The 14882-nt window shown below is 38.9% G+C and overlaps 11 non-coding genes across 11 annotated transcripts; all 11 read right to left on the bottom strand.

Moving 5' to 3' along the window:
* Positions 1-184: 184 nt before the first annotated feature.
* On the bottom strand, positions 185-258 carry TRNAT-AGU (transfer RNA threonine (anticodon AGU)). Its single transcript has one exon. It is a non-coding gene; the product is annotated as a tRNA-Thr (tRNA).
* Positions 259-1553: 1295 nt separating this feature from the next.
* On the bottom strand, positions 1554-1627 carry TRNAT-AGU (transfer RNA threonine (anticodon AGU)). The gene has a single exon. It is a non-coding gene; the product is annotated as a tRNA-Thr (tRNA).
* A 1295-nt stretch (positions 1628-2922) lies between these two features.
* On the bottom strand, positions 2923-2996 carry TRNAT-AGU (transfer RNA threonine (anticodon AGU)). The gene has a single exon. It is a non-coding gene; the product is annotated as a tRNA-Thr (tRNA).
* Positions 2997-4291: 1295 nt separating this feature from the next.
* TRNAT-AGU (transfer RNA threonine (anticodon AGU)) lies at positions 4292-4365 on the bottom strand. The gene has a single exon. It is a non-coding gene; the product is annotated as a tRNA-Thr (tRNA).
* Positions 4366-5660: 1295 nt separating this feature from the next.
* TRNAT-AGU (transfer RNA threonine (anticodon AGU)) lies at positions 5661-5734 on the bottom strand. Its single transcript has one exon. It is a non-coding gene; the product is annotated as a tRNA-Thr (tRNA).
* Positions 5735-7029: 1295 nt separating this feature from the next.
* Positions 7030-7103, bottom strand: TRNAT-AGU (transfer RNA threonine (anticodon AGU)). Its single transcript has one exon. It is a non-coding gene; the product is annotated as a tRNA-Thr (tRNA).
* Positions 7104-8398: 1295 nt separating this feature from the next.
* Positions 8399-8472, bottom strand: TRNAT-AGU (transfer RNA threonine (anticodon AGU)). Its single transcript has one exon. It is a non-coding gene; the product is annotated as a tRNA-Thr (tRNA).
* Positions 8473-9767: 1295 nt separating this feature from the next.
* TRNAT-AGU (transfer RNA threonine (anticodon AGU)) lies at positions 9768-9841 on the bottom strand. The gene has a single exon. It is a non-coding gene; the product is annotated as a tRNA-Thr (tRNA).
* A 1384-nt stretch (positions 9842-11225) lies between these two features.
* Positions 11226-11299, bottom strand: TRNAT-AGU (transfer RNA threonine (anticodon AGU)). The gene has a single exon. It is a non-coding gene; the product is annotated as a tRNA-Thr (tRNA).
* A 1295-nt stretch (positions 11300-12594) lies between these two features.
* On the bottom strand, positions 12595-12668 carry TRNAT-AGU (transfer RNA threonine (anticodon AGU)). The gene has a single exon. It is a non-coding gene; the product is annotated as a tRNA-Thr (tRNA).
* Positions 12669-13963: 1295 nt separating this feature from the next.
* On the bottom strand, positions 13964-14037 carry TRNAT-AGU (transfer RNA threonine (anticodon AGU)). Its single transcript has one exon. It is a non-coding gene; the product is annotated as a tRNA-Thr (tRNA).
* Between the last annotated feature and the right edge of the window lie 845 nt (positions 14038-14882).

Raw genomic sequence — 14882 nt, 5'->3', positions numbered from 1 at the left:
GTATCTCCTTTTTAAACTGCCAGAGAAGCAAATACAAATTTTAGGTTGATGAATTTTCAGTCAACATATATTTAATATATAGTGGTTGTTCTTGTGTGATTTATGTGCCATAACGCAAGAGATGTAGATTCGGTGCAATAATGATGAGGCACATAAGATAGTTTTCCAATTCTAGAGCTAAAATAGGCACTGCTGAGATTCGAACTCAGGATCTCCTGTTTACTAGACAGGCGCTTTAACCAACTAAGCCACAGCACCACAACATACTGGCTCATGCCTTGTTTTACGTTTTCCAAATAATGGCAGATTGGACCTTTCTCTATCCAAGAGATACATCATTGGAGGATTAATTGACATCAATCCATCCTTGTTTTACGTTTTCCAAATGGTGGCAGATTGGACCTTTCTCTATCCAAGAGATACATCATTGGAGGATTAATTGACATCAATCCATCTTTATAGCAAATACATCTCAGTTGTCAACAAACATTCAAATATTGCCCGCAGCTATGAAGGTAATAAACTACATTTCCACACTGACCGTGGCAGTATCAGTTTTGAAGATTAACTTTGTCCCAGTGGCACAAGATTGGAACTTGACTGATTGATTAATTGATAGAGGATAACTATAGCTCTAAAAGATCCCCCTCCTTTCATACTCCACTCTATTCTCCTTTCCTCACTCAATTCCCTCAGTCATGATAATTTTACCAAAGTGAACTTTCTTTTCTGACCACTATCCATGTCTAGCATGGGTATACAAAGAATGCTAAATGCTGCCTCTGCAGGACACATTGTACTATAGGAAACCACCTTCTCCGCCTTGAGTTGTGCAGCTAATTCACCAAACTCTGCGTTCTGTGTTTGGGTCTGGGTTTTGGTTACTTTTATGGATGGCCATTGCCTTTCTTCCCCATGCCTCCGTCTTGTCCACAGCTGCCATCACAGGTCCCAGCATATTGAGAGAGAGTATTCAGGACTTTCAAATAATAGATTGAGAATGTGCTTGGAAATATTTAGAAAGGTTTTAAAAGAGAACTGTTACTTAATGGCCAAAATCAGATTAGCAGCTGAATAATTCTTGGAATCTTTGCTGGATATTAAAAAGATGGTTGCCAACGGGATGGCTTTCTCACTTGCTTCACGTAGAGCCTTATAGTTGTAATCCGGGGGCACAGATTATGCTTCCAAAGCACGTCTCTGTGCTATATGTCTCCTGGAAGAAGTCTTCTTTGGAAAACCCTTTGAGAAAGTTGATGGGAAAAAGGCCTTGCTTTCACAAGAAAAAAAAAGAAGGTTTAATCAAACATTCTAGGGGATCAAATAAACTGAGAATGACCCTGTGAAGTAAATAAGATAGACACATATAGTATCTCCTTTTTAAACTGCCAGAGAAGCAAATACAAATTTTAGGTTGATGAATTTTCAGTCAACATATATTTAATATATAGTGGTTGTTCTTGTGTGATTTATGTGCCATAACGCAAGAGATGTTGATTCGGTGCAATAATGATGAGGCACATAAGATAGTTTTCCAATTCTAGAGCTAAAATAGGCACTGCTGAGATTCGAACTCAGGATCTCCTGTTTACTAGACAGGCGCTTTAACCAACTAAGCCACAGCACCACAACATACTTGCTCATGCCTTGTTTTACGTTTTCCAAATAATGGCAGATTGGACCTTTCTCTATCCAAGAGATACATCATTGGAGGATTAATTGACATCAATCCATCCTTGTTTTACGTTTTCCAAATGGTGGCAGATTGGACCTTTCTCTATCCAAGAGATACATCATTGGAGGATTAATTGACATCAATCCATCTTTATAGCAAATACATCTCAGTTGTCAACAAACATTCAAATATTGCCCGCAGCTATGAAGGTAATAAACTACATTTCCACACTGACCGTGGCAGTATCAGTTTTGAAGATTAACTTTGTCCCAGTGGCACAAGATTGGAACTTGACTGATTGATTAATTGATAGAGGATTATTATAGCTCTAAAAGATCCCCCTCCTTTCATACTCCACTCTATTCTCCTTTCCTCACTCAATTCCCTCAGTCATGATAATTTTACCAAAGTGAACTTTCTTTTCTGACCACTATCCATGTCTAGCATGGGTATACAAAGAATGCTAAATGCTGCCTCTGCAGGACACATTGTACTATAGGAAACCACCTTCTCCGCCTTGAGTTGTGCAGCTAATTCACCAAACTCTGCGTTCTGTGTTTGGGTCTGGGTTTTGGTTACTTTTATGGATGGCCATTGCCTTTCTTCCCCATGCCTTCGTCTTGTCCACAGCTGCCATCACAGGTCCCAGCATATTGAGAGAGAGTATTCAGGACTTTCAAATAATAGATTGAGAATGTGCTTGGAAATATTTAGAAAGGTTTTAAAAGAGAACTGTTACTTAATGGCCAAAATCAGATTAGCAGCTGAATAATTCTTGGAATCTTTGCTGGATATTAAAAAGATGGTTGCCAACGGGATGGCTTTCTCACTTGCTTCACGTAGAGCCTTATAGTTGTAATCCGGGGGCACAGATTATGCTTCCAAAGCACGTCTCTGTGCTATATGTCTCCTGGAAGAAGTCTTCTTTGGAAAACCCTTTGAGAAAGTTGATGGGAAAAAGGCCTTGCTTTCACAAGAAAAAAAAAGAAGGTTTAATCAAACATTCTAGGGGATCAAATAAACTGAGAATGACCCTGTGAAGTAAATAAGATAGACACATATAGTATCTCCTTTTTAAACTGCCAGAGAAGCAAATACAAATTTTAGGTTGATGAATTTTCAGTCAACATATATTTAATATATAGTGGTTGTTCTTGTGTGATTTATGTGCCATAACGCAAGAGATGTAGATTCGGTGCAATAATTGTGAGGCACATAAGATAGTTTTCCAATTCTAGAGCTAAAATAGGCACTGCTGAGATTCGAACTCAGGATCTCCTGTTTACTAGACAGGCGCTTTAACCAACTAAGCCACAGCACCACAACATACTGGCTCATGCCTTGTTTTACGTTTTCCAAATAATGGCAGATTGGACCTTTCTCTATCCAAGAGATACATCATTGGAGGATTAATTGACATCAATCCATCCTTGTTTTACGTTTTCCAAATGGTGGCAGATTGGACCTTTCTCTATCCAAGAGATACATCATTGGAGGATTAATTGACATCAATCCATCTTTATAGCAAATACATCTCAGTTGTCAACAAACATTCAAATATTGCCCGCAGCTATGAAGGTAATAAACTAAATTTCCACACTGACCGTGGCAGTATCAGTTTTGAAGATTAACTTTGTCCCAGTGGCACAAGATTGGAACTTGACTGATTGATTAATTGATAGAGGATAACTATAGCTCTAAAAGATCCCCCTCCTTTCATACTCCACTCTATTCTCCTTTCCTCACTCAATTCCCTCAGTCATGATAATTTTACCAAAGTGAACTTTCTTTTCTGACCACTATCCATGTCTAGCATGGGTATACAAAGAATGCTAAATGCTGCCTCTGCAGGACAAATTGTACTATAGGAAACCACCTTCTCCGCCTTGAGTTGTGCAGCTAATTCACCAAACTCTGCGTTCTGTGTTTGGGTCTGGGTTTTGGTTACTTTTATGGATGGCCATTGCCTTTCTTCCCCATGCCTCCGTCTTGTCCACAGCTGCCATCACAGGTCCCAGCATATTGAGAGAGAGTATTCAGGACTTTCAAATAATAGATTGAGAATGTGCTTGGAAATATTTAGAAAGGTTTTAAAAGAGAACTGTTACTTAATGGCCAAAATCAGATTAGCAGCTGAATAATTCTTGGAATCTTTGCTGGATATTAAAAAGATGGTTGCCAACGGGATGGCTTTCTCACTTGCTTCACGTAGAGCCTTATAGTTGTAATCCGGGGGCACAGATTATGCTTCCAAAGCACGTCTCTGTGCTATATGTCTCCTGGAAGAAGTCTTCTTTGGAAAACCCTTTGAGAAAGTTGATGGGAAAAAGGCCTTGCTTTCACAAGAAAAAAAAAGAAGGTTTAATCAAACATTCTAGGGGATCAAATAAACTGAGAATGACCCTGTGAAGTAAATAAGATAGACACATATAGTATCTCCTTTTTAAACTGCCAGAGAAGCAAATACAAATTTTAGGTTGATGAATTTTCAGTCAACATATATTTAATATATAGTGGTTGTTCTTGTGTGATTTATGTGCCATAACGCAAGAGATGTAGATTCGGTGCAATAATGATGAGGCACATAAGATAGTTTTCCAATTCTAGAGCTAAAATAGGCACTGCTGAGATTCGAACTCAGGATCTCCTGTTTACTAGACAGGCGCTTTAACCAACTAAGCCACAGCACCACAACATACTGGCTCATGCCTTGTTTTACGTTTTCCAAATAATGGCAGATTGGACCTTTCTCTATCCAAGAGATACATCATTGGAGGATTAATTGACATCAATCCATCCTTGTTTTACGTTTTCCAAATGGTGGCAGATTGGACCTTTCTCTATCCAAGAGATACATCATTGGAGGATTAATTGACATCAATCCATCTTTATAGCAAATACATCTCAGTTGTCAACAAACATTCAAATATTGCCCGCAGCTATGAAGGTAATAAACTACATTTCCACACTGACCGTGGCAGTATCAGTTTTGAAGATTAACTTTGTCCCAGTGGCACAAGATTGGAACTTGACTGATTGATTAATTGATAGAGGATAACTATAGCTCTAAAAGATCCCCCTCCTTTCATACTCCACTCTATTCTCCTTTCCTCACTCAATTCCCTCAGTCATGATAATTTTACCAAAGTGAACTTTCTTTTCTGACCACTATCCATGTCTAGCATGGGTATACAAAGAATGCTAAATGCTGCCTCTGCAGGACACATTGTACTATAGGAAACCACCTTCTCCGCCTTGAGTTGTGCAGCTAATTCACCAAACTCTGCGTTCTGTGTTTGGGTCTGGGTTTTGGTTACTTTTATGGATGGCCATTGCCTTTCTTCCCCATGCCTCCGTCTTGTCCACAGCTGCCATCACAGGTCCCAGCATATTGAGAGAGAGTATTCAGGACTTTCAAATAATAGATTGAGAATGTGCTTGGAAATATTTAGAAAGGTTTTAAAAGAGAACTGTTACTTAATGGCCAAAATCAGATTAGCAGCTGAATAATTCTTGGAATCTTTGCTGGATATTAAAAAGATGGTTGCCAACGGGATGGCTTTCTCACTTGCTTCACGTAGAGCCTTATAGTTGTAATCCGGGGGCACAGATTATGCTTCCAAAGCACGTCTCTGTGCTATATGTCTCCTGGAAGAAGTCTTCTTTGGAAAACCCTTTGAGAAAGTTGATGGGAAAAAGGCCTTGCTTTCACAAGAAAAAAAAAGAAGGTTTAATCAAACATTCTAGGGGATCAAATAAACTGAGAATGACCCTGTGAAGTAAATAAGATAGACACATATAGTATCTCCTTTTTAAACTGCCAGAGAAGCAAATACAAATTTTAGGTTGATGAATTTTCAGTCAACATATATTTAATATATAGTGGTTGTTCTTGTGTGATTTATGTGCCATAACGCAAGAGATGTTGATTCGGTGCAATAATGATGAGGCACATAAGATAGTTTTCCAATTCTAGAGCTAAAATAGGCACTGCTGAGATTCGAACTCAGGATCTCCTGTTTACTAGACAGGCGCTTTAACCAACTAAGCCACAGCACCACAACATACTGGCTCATGCCTTGTTTTACGTTTTCCAAATAATGGCAGATTGGACCTTTCTCTATCCAAGAGATACATCATTGGAGGATTAATTGACATCAATCCATCCTTGTTTTACGTTTTCCAAATGGTGGCAGATTGGACCTTTCTCTATCCAAGAGATACATCATTGGAGGATTAATTGACATCAATCCATCTTTATAGCAAATACATCTCAGTTGTCAACAAACATTCAAATATTGCCCGCAGCTATGAAGGTAATAAACTACATTTCCACACTGACCGTGGCAGTATCAGTTTTGAAGATTAACTTTGTCCCAGTGGCACAAGATTGGAACTTGACTGATTGATTAATTGATAGAGGATTATTATAGCTCTAAAAGATCCCCCTCCTTTCATACTCCACTCTATTCTCCTTTCCTCACTCAATTCCCTCAGTCATGATTATTTTACCAAAGTGAACTTTCTTTTCTGACCACTATCCATGTCTAGCATGGGTATACAAAGAATGCTAAATGCTGCCTCTGCAGGACACATTGTACTATAGGAAACCACCTTCTCCGCCTTGAGTTGTGCAGCTAATTCACCAAACTCTGCGTTCTGTGTTTGGGTCTGGGTTTTGGTTACTTTTATGGATGGCCATTGCCTTTCTTCCCCATGCCTTCGTCTTGTCCACAGCTGCCATCACAGGTCCCAGCATATTGAGAGAGAGTATTCAGGACTTTCAAATAATAGATTGAGAATGTGCTTGGAAATATTTAGAAAGGTTTTAAAAGAGAACTGTTACTTAATGGCCAAAATCAGATTAGCAGCTGAATAATTCTTGGAATCTTTGCTGGATATTAAAAAGATGGTTGCCAACGGGATGGCTTTCTCACTTGCTTCACGTAGAGCCTTATAGTTGTAATCCGGGGGCACAGATTATGCTTCCAAAGCACGTCTCTGTGCTATATGTCTCCTGGAAGAAGTCTTCTTTGGAAAACCCTTTGAGAAAGTTGATGGGAAAAAGGCCTTGCTTTCACAAGAAAAAAAAAGAAGGTTTAATCAAACATTCTAGGGGATCAAATAAACTGAGAATGACCCTGTGAAGTAAATAAGATAGACACATATAGTATCTCCTTTTTAAACTGCCAGAGAAGCAAATACAAATTTTAGATTGATGAATTTTCAGTCAACATATATTTAATATATAGTGGTTGTTCTTGTGTGATTTATGTGCCATAACGCAAGAGATGTAGATTCGGTGCAATAATGATGAGGCACATAAGATAGTTTTCCAATTCTAGAGCTAAAATAGGCACTGCTGAGATTCGAACTCAGGATCTCCTGTTTACTAGACAGGGGCTTTAACCAACTAAGCCACAGCACCACAACATACTGGCTCATGCCTTGTTTTACGTTTTCCAAATAATGGCAGATTGGACCTTTCTCTATCCAAGAGATACATCATTGGAGGATTAATTGACATCAATCCATCCTTGTTTTACGTTTTCCAAATGGTGGCAGATTGGACCTTTCTCTATCCAAGAGATACATCATTGGAGGATTAATTGACATCAATCCATCTTTATAGCAAATACATCTCAGTTGTCAACAAACATTCAAATATTGCCCGCAGCTATGAAGGTAATAAACTACATTTCCACACTGACCGTGGCAGTATCAGTTTTGAAGATTAACTTTGTCCCAGTGGCACAAGATTGGAACTTGACTGATTGATTAATTGATAGAGGATAACTATAGCTCTAAAAGATCCCCCTCCTTTCATACTCCACTCTATTCTCCTTTCCTCACTCAATTCCCTCAGTCATGATAATTTTACCAAAGTGAACTTTCTTTTCTGACCACTATCCATGTCTAGCATGGGTATACAAAGAATGCTAAATGCTGCCTCTGCAGGACAAATTGTACTATAGGAAACCACCTTCTCCGCCTTGAGTTGTGCAGCTAATTCACCAAACTCTGCGTTCTGTGTTTGGGTCTGGGTTTTGGTTACTTTTATGGATGGCCATTGCCTTTCTTCCCCATGCCTCCGTCTTGTCCACAGCTGCCATCACAGGTCCCAGCATATTGAGAGAGAGTATTCAGGACTTTCAAATAATAGATTGAGAATGTGCTTGGAAATATTTAGAAAGGTTTTAAAAGAGAACTGTTACTTAATGGCCAAAATCAGATTAGCAGCTGAATAATTCTTGGAATCTTTGCTGGATATTAAAAAGATGGTTGCCAACGGGATGGCTTTCTCACTTGCTTCACGTAGAGCCTTATAGTTGTAATCCGGGGGCACAGATTATGCTTCCAAAGCACGTCTCTGTGCTATATGTCTCCTGGAAGAAGTCTTCTTTGGAAAACCCTTTGAGAAAGTTGATGGGAAAAAGGCCTTGCTTTCACAAGAAAAAAAAAGAAGGTTTAATCAAACATTCTAGGGGATCAAATAAACTGAGAATGACCCTGTGAAGTAAATAAGATAGACACATATAGTATCTCCTTTTTAAACTGCCAGAGAAGCAAATACAAATTTTAGGTTGATAAATTTTCAGTCAACATATATTTAATATATAGTGGTTGTTCTTGTGTGATTTATGTGCCATAACGCAAGAGATGTAGATTCGGTGCAATAATGATGAGGCACATAAGATAGTTTTCCAATTCTAGAGCTAAAATAGGCACTGCTGAGATTCGAAGTCAGGATCTCCTGTTTACTAGACAGGCGCTTTAACCAACTAAGCCACAGCACCACAACATACTGGCTCATGCCTTGTTTTACGTTTTCCAAATAATGGCAGATTGGACCTTTCTCTATCCAAGAGATACATCATTGGAGGATTAATTGACATCAATCCATCCTTGTTTTACGTTTTCCAAATGGTGGCAGATTGGACCTTTCTCTATCCAAGAGATACATCATTGGAGGATTAATTGACATCAATCCATCTTTATAGCAAATACATCTCAGTTGTCAACAAACATTCAAATATTGCCCGCAGCTATGAAGGTAATAAACTACATTTCCACACTGACCGTGGCAGTATCAGTTTTGAAGATTAACTTTGTCCCAGTGGCACAAGATTGGAACTTGACTGATTGATTAATTGATAGAGGATAACTATAGCTCTAAAAGATCCCCCTCCTTTCATACTCCACTCTATTCTCCTTTCCTCACTCAATTCCCTCAGTCATGATAATTTTACCAAAGTGAACTTTCTTTTCTGACCACTATCCATGTCTAGCATGGGTATACAAAGAATGCTAAATGCTGCCTCTGCAGGACACATTGTACTATAGGAAACCACCTTCTCCGCCTTGAGTTGTGCAGCTAATTCACCAAACTCTGCGTTCTGTGTTTGGGTCTGGGTTTTGGTTACTTTTATGGATGGCCATTGCCTTTCTTCCCCATGCCTCCGTCTTGTCCACAGCTGCCATCACAGGTCCCAGCATATTGAGAGAGAGTATTCAGGACTTTCAAATAATAGATTGAGAATGTGCTTGGAAATATTTAGAAAGGTTTTAAAAGAGAACTGTTACTTAATGGCCAAAATCAGATTAGCAGCTGAATAATTCTTGGAATCTTTGCTGGATATTAAAAAGATGGTTGCCAACGGGATGGCTTTCTCACTTGCTTCACGTAGAGCCTTATAGTTGTAATCCGGGGGCACAGATTATGCTTCCAAAGCACGTCTCTGTGCTATATGTCTCCTGGAAGAAGTCTTCTTTGGAAAACCCTTTGAGAAAGTTGATGGGAAAAAGGCCTTGCTTTCACAAGAAAAAAAAAGAAGGTTTAATCAAACATTCTAGGGGATCAAATAAACTGAGAATGACCCTGTGAAGTAAATAAGATAGACACATATAGTATCTCCTTTTTAAACTGCCAGAGAAGCAAATACAAATTTTAGGTTGATGAATTTTCAGTCAAAATATATTTAATATATAGTGGTTGTTCTTGTGTGATTTATGTGCCATAACGCAAGAGATGTAGATTCGGTGCAATAATGATGAGGCACATAAGATAGTTTTCCAATTCTAGAGCTAAAATAGGCACTGCTGAGATTCGAACTCAGGATCTCCTGTTTACTAGACAGGCGCTTTAACCAACTAAGCCACAGCACCACAACATACTGGCTCATGCCTTGTTTTACGTTTTCCAAATAATGGCAGATTGGACCTTTCTCTATCCAAGAGATACATCATTGGAGGATTAATTGACATCAATCCATCCTTGTTTTACGTTTTCCAAATGATGGCAGATTGGACCTTTCTCTATCCAAGAGATACATCATTGGAGGATTAATTGACATCAATCCATCCTTGTTTTACATTTTCCAAATGGTGGCAGATTGGACCTTTCTCTATCCAAGAGATACATCATTGGAGGATTAATTGACATCAATCCATCTTTATAGCAAATACATCTCAGTTGTCAACAAACATTCAAATATTGCCCGCAGCTATGAAGGTAATAAACTACATTTCCACACTGACCGTGGCAGTATCAGTTTTGAAGATTAACTTTGTCCCAGTGGCACAAGATTGGAACTTGACTGATTGATTAATTGATAGAGGATAACTATAGCTCTAAAAGATCCCCCTCCTTTCATACTCCACTCTTTTCTCCTTTCCTCACTCAATTCCCTCAGTCATGATAATTTTACCAAAGTGAACTTTCTTTTCTGACCACTATCCATGTCTAGCATGGGTATACAAAGAATGCTAAATGCTGCCTCTGCAGGACACATTGTACTATAGGAAACCACCTTCTCCGCCTTGAGTTGTGCAGCTAATTCACCAAACTCTGCGTTCTGTGTTTGGGTCTGGGTTTTGGTTACTTTTATGGATGGCCATTGCCTTTCTTCCCCATGCCTCCGTCTTGTCCACAGCTGCCATCACAGGTCCCAGCATATTGAGAGAGAGTATTCAGGACTTTCAAATAATAGATTGAGAATGTGCTTGGAAATATTTAGAAAGGTTTTAAAAGAGAACTGTTACTTAATGGCCAAAATCAGATTAGCAGCTGAATAATTCTTGGAATCTTTGCTGGATATTAAAAAGATGGTTGCCAACGGGATGGCTTTCTCACTTGCTTCACGTAGAGCCTTATAGTTGTAATCCGGGGGCACAGATTATGCTTCCAAAGCACGTCTCTGTGCTATATGTCTCCTGGAAGAAGTCTTCTTTGGAAAACCCTTTGAGAAAGTTGATGGGAAAAAGGCCTTGCTTTCACAAGAAAAAAAAAGAAGGTTTAATCAAACATTCTAGGGGATCAAATAAACTGAGAATGACCCTGTGAAGTAAATAAGATAGACACATATAGTATCTCCTTTTTAAACTGCCAGAGAAGCAAATACAAATTTTAGGTTGATGAATTTTCAGTCAACATATATTTAATATATAGTGGTTGTTCTTGTGTGATTTATGTGCCATAACGCAAGAGATGTAGATTCGGTGCAATAATGATGAGGCACATAAGATAGTTTTCCAATTCTAGAGCTAAAATAGGCACTGCTGAGATTCGAACTCAGGATTTCCTGTTTACTAGACAGGCGCTTTAACCAACTAAGCCACAGCACCACAACATACTGGCTCATGCCTTGTTTTACGTTTTCCAAATAATGGCAGATTGGACCTTTCTCTATCCAAGAGATACATCATTGGAGGATTAATTGACATCAATCCATCCTTGTTTTACGTTTTCCAAATGGTGGCAGATTGGACCTTTCTCTATCCAAGAGATACATCATTGGAGGATTAATTGACATCAATCCATCTTTATAGCAAATACATCTCAGTTGTCAACAAACATTCAAATATTGCCCGCAGCTATGAAGGTAATAAACTACATTTCCACACAGACCGTGGCAGTATCAGTTTTGAAGATTAACTTTGTCCCAGTGGCACAAGATTGGAACTTGACTGATTGATTAATTGATAGAGGATAACTATAGCTCTAAAAGATCCCCCTCCTTTCATACTCCACTCTATTCTCCTTTCCTCACTCAATTCCCTCAGTCATGATAATTTTACCAAAGTGAACTTTCTTTTCTGACCACTATCCATGTCTAGCATGGGTATACAGAGAATGCTAAATGCTGCCTCTGCAGGACACATTGTACTATAGGAAACCACCTTCTCCGCCTTGAGTTGTGCAGCTAATTCACCAAACTCTGCATTCTGTGTTTGGGTCTGGGTTTTGGTTACTTTTATGGATGGCCATTGCCTTTCTTCCCCATGCCTCCGTCTTGTCCACAGCTGCCATCACAGGTCCCAGCATATTGAGAGAGAGTATTCAGGACTTTCAAATAATAGATTGAGAATGTGCTTGGAAATATTTAGAAAGGTTTTAAAAGAGAACTGTTACTTAATGGCCAAAATCAGATTAGCAGCTGAATAATTCTTGGAATCTTTGCTGGATATTAAAAAGATGGTTGCCAACGGGATGGCTTTCTCACTTGCTTCACGTAGAGCCTTATAGTTGTAATCCGGGGGCACAGATTATGCTTCCAAAGCACGTCTCTGTGCTATATGTCTCCTGGAAGAAGTCTTCTTTGGAAAACCCTTTGAGAAAGTTGATGGGAAAAAGGCCTTGCTTTCACAAGAAAAAAAAAGAAGGTTTAATCAAACATTCTAGGGGATCAAATAAACTGAGAATGACCCTGTGAAGTAAATAAGATAGACACATATAGTATCTCCTTTTTAAACTGCCAGAGAAGCAAATACAAATTTTAGGTTGATGAATTTTCAGTCAACATATATTTAATATATAGTGGTTGTTCTTGTGTGATTTATGTGCCATAACGCAAGAGATGTAGATTCGGTGCAATAATGATGAGGCACATAAGATAGTTTTCCAATTCTAGAGCTAAAATAGGCACTGCTGAGATTCGAACTCAGGATCTCCTGTTTACTAGACAGGCGCTTTAACCAACTAAGCCACAGCACCACAACATACTGGCTCATGCCTTGTTTTACGTTTTCCAAATAATGGCAGATTGGACCTTTCTCTATCCAAGAGATACATCATTGGAGGATTAATTGACATCAATCCATCCTTGTTTTACGTTTTCCAAATGGTGGCAGATTGGACCTTTCTCTATCCAAGAGATACATCATTGGAGGATTAATTGACATCAATCCATCTTTATAGCAAATACATCTCAGTTGTCAACAAACATTCAAATATTGCCCGCAGCTATGAAGGTAATAAACTACATTTCCACACTGACCGTGGCAGTATCAGTTTTGAAGATTAACTTTGTCCCAGTGGCACAAGATTGGAACTTGACTGATTGATTAATTGATAGAGGATAACTATAGCTCTAAAAGATCCCCCTCCTTTCATACTCCACTCTATTCTCCTTTCCTCACTCAATTCCCTCAGTCATGATAATTTTACCAAAGTGAACTTTCTTTTCTGACCACTATCCATGTCTAGCATGGGTATACAAAGAATGCTAAATGCTGCCTCTGCAGGACACATTGTACTATAGGAAACCACCTTCTCCGCCTTGAGTTGTGCAGCTAATTCACCAAACTCTGCGTTCTGTGTTTGGGTCTGGGTTTTGGTTACTTTTATGGATGGCCATTGCCTTTCTTCCCCATGCCTCCGTCTTGTCCACAGCTGCCATCACAGGTCCCAGCATATTGAGAGAGAGTATTCAGGACTTTCAAATAATAGATTGAGAATGTGCTTGGAAATATTTAGAAAGGTTTTAAAAGAGAACTGTTACTTAATGGCCAAAATCAGATTAGCAGCTGAATAATTCTTGGAATCTTTGCTGGATATTAAAAAGATGGTTGCCAACGGGATGGCTTTCTCACTTGCTTCACGTAGAGCCTTATAGTTGTAATCCGGGGGCACAGATTATGCTTCCAAAGCACGTCTCTGTGCTATATGTCTCCTGGAAGAAGTCTTCTTTGGAAAACCCTTTGAGAAAGTTGATGGGAAAAAGGCCTTGCTTTCACAAGAAAAAAAAAGAAGGTTTAATCAAACATTCTAGGGGATCAAATAAACTGAGAATGACCCTGTGAAGTAAATAAGATAGACACATATAGTATCTCCTTTTTAAACTGCCAGAGAAGCAAATACAAATTTTAGGTTGATGAATTTTCAGTCAAAATATATTTAATATATAGTGGTTGTTCTTGTGTGATTTATGTGCCATAACGCAAGAGATGTAGATTCGGTGCAATAATGATGAGGCACATAAGATAGTTTTCCAATTCTAGAGCTAAAATAGGCACTGCTGAGATTCGAACTCAGGATCTCCTGTTTACTAGACAGGCGCTTTAACCAACTAAGCCACAGCACCACAACATACTGGCTCATGCCTTGTTTTACGTTTTCCAAATAATGGCAGATTGGACCTTTCTCTATCCAAGAGATACATCATTGGAGGATTAATTGACATCAATCCATCCTTGTTTTACGTTTTCCAAATGATGGCAGATTGGACCTTTCTCTATCCAAGAGATACATCATTGGAGGATTAATTGACATCAATCCATCCTTGTTTTACGTTTTCCAAATGGTGGCAGATTGGACCTTTCTCTATCCAAGAGATACATCATTGGAGGATTAATTGACATCAATCCATCTTTATAGCAAATACATCTCAGTTGTCAACAAACATTCAAATATTGCCCGCAGCTATGAAGGTAATAAACTACATTTCCACACTGACCGTGGCAGTATCAGTTTTGAAGATTAACTTTGTCCCAGTGGCACAAGATTGGAACTTGACTGATTGATTAATTGATAGAGGATAACTATAGCTCTAAAAGATCCCCCTCCTTTCATACTCCACTCTTTTCTCCTTTCCTCACTCAATTCCCTCAGTCATGATAATTTTACCAAAGTGAACTTTCTTTTCTGACCACTATCCATGTCTAGCATGGGTATACAAAGAATGCTAAATGCTGCCTCTGCAGGACACATTGTACTATAGGAAACCACCTTCTCCGCCTTGAGTTGTGCAGCTAATTCACCAAACTCTGCGTTCTGTGTTTGGGTCTGGGTTTTGGTTACTTTTATGGATGGCCATTGCCTTTCTTCCCCATGCCTCCGTCTTGTCCACAGCTGCCATCACAGGTCCCAGCATATTGAGAGAGAGTATTCAGGACTTTCAAATAATAGATTGAGAATGTGCTTGGAAAT

Source organism: Pelobates fuscus, chromosome 3, assembly GCF_036172605.1.
Source record: "Pelobates fuscus isolate aPelFus1 chromosome 3, aPelFus1.pri, whole genome shotgun sequence".
NCBI lineage: Eukaryota > Metazoa > Chordata > Amphibia > Anura > Pelobatidae > Pelobates > Pelobates fuscus.
The sequence above is the reverse complement of the archived record's forward strand: the minus strand, read 5'-3'. Positions and strand labels throughout refer to the sequence as shown.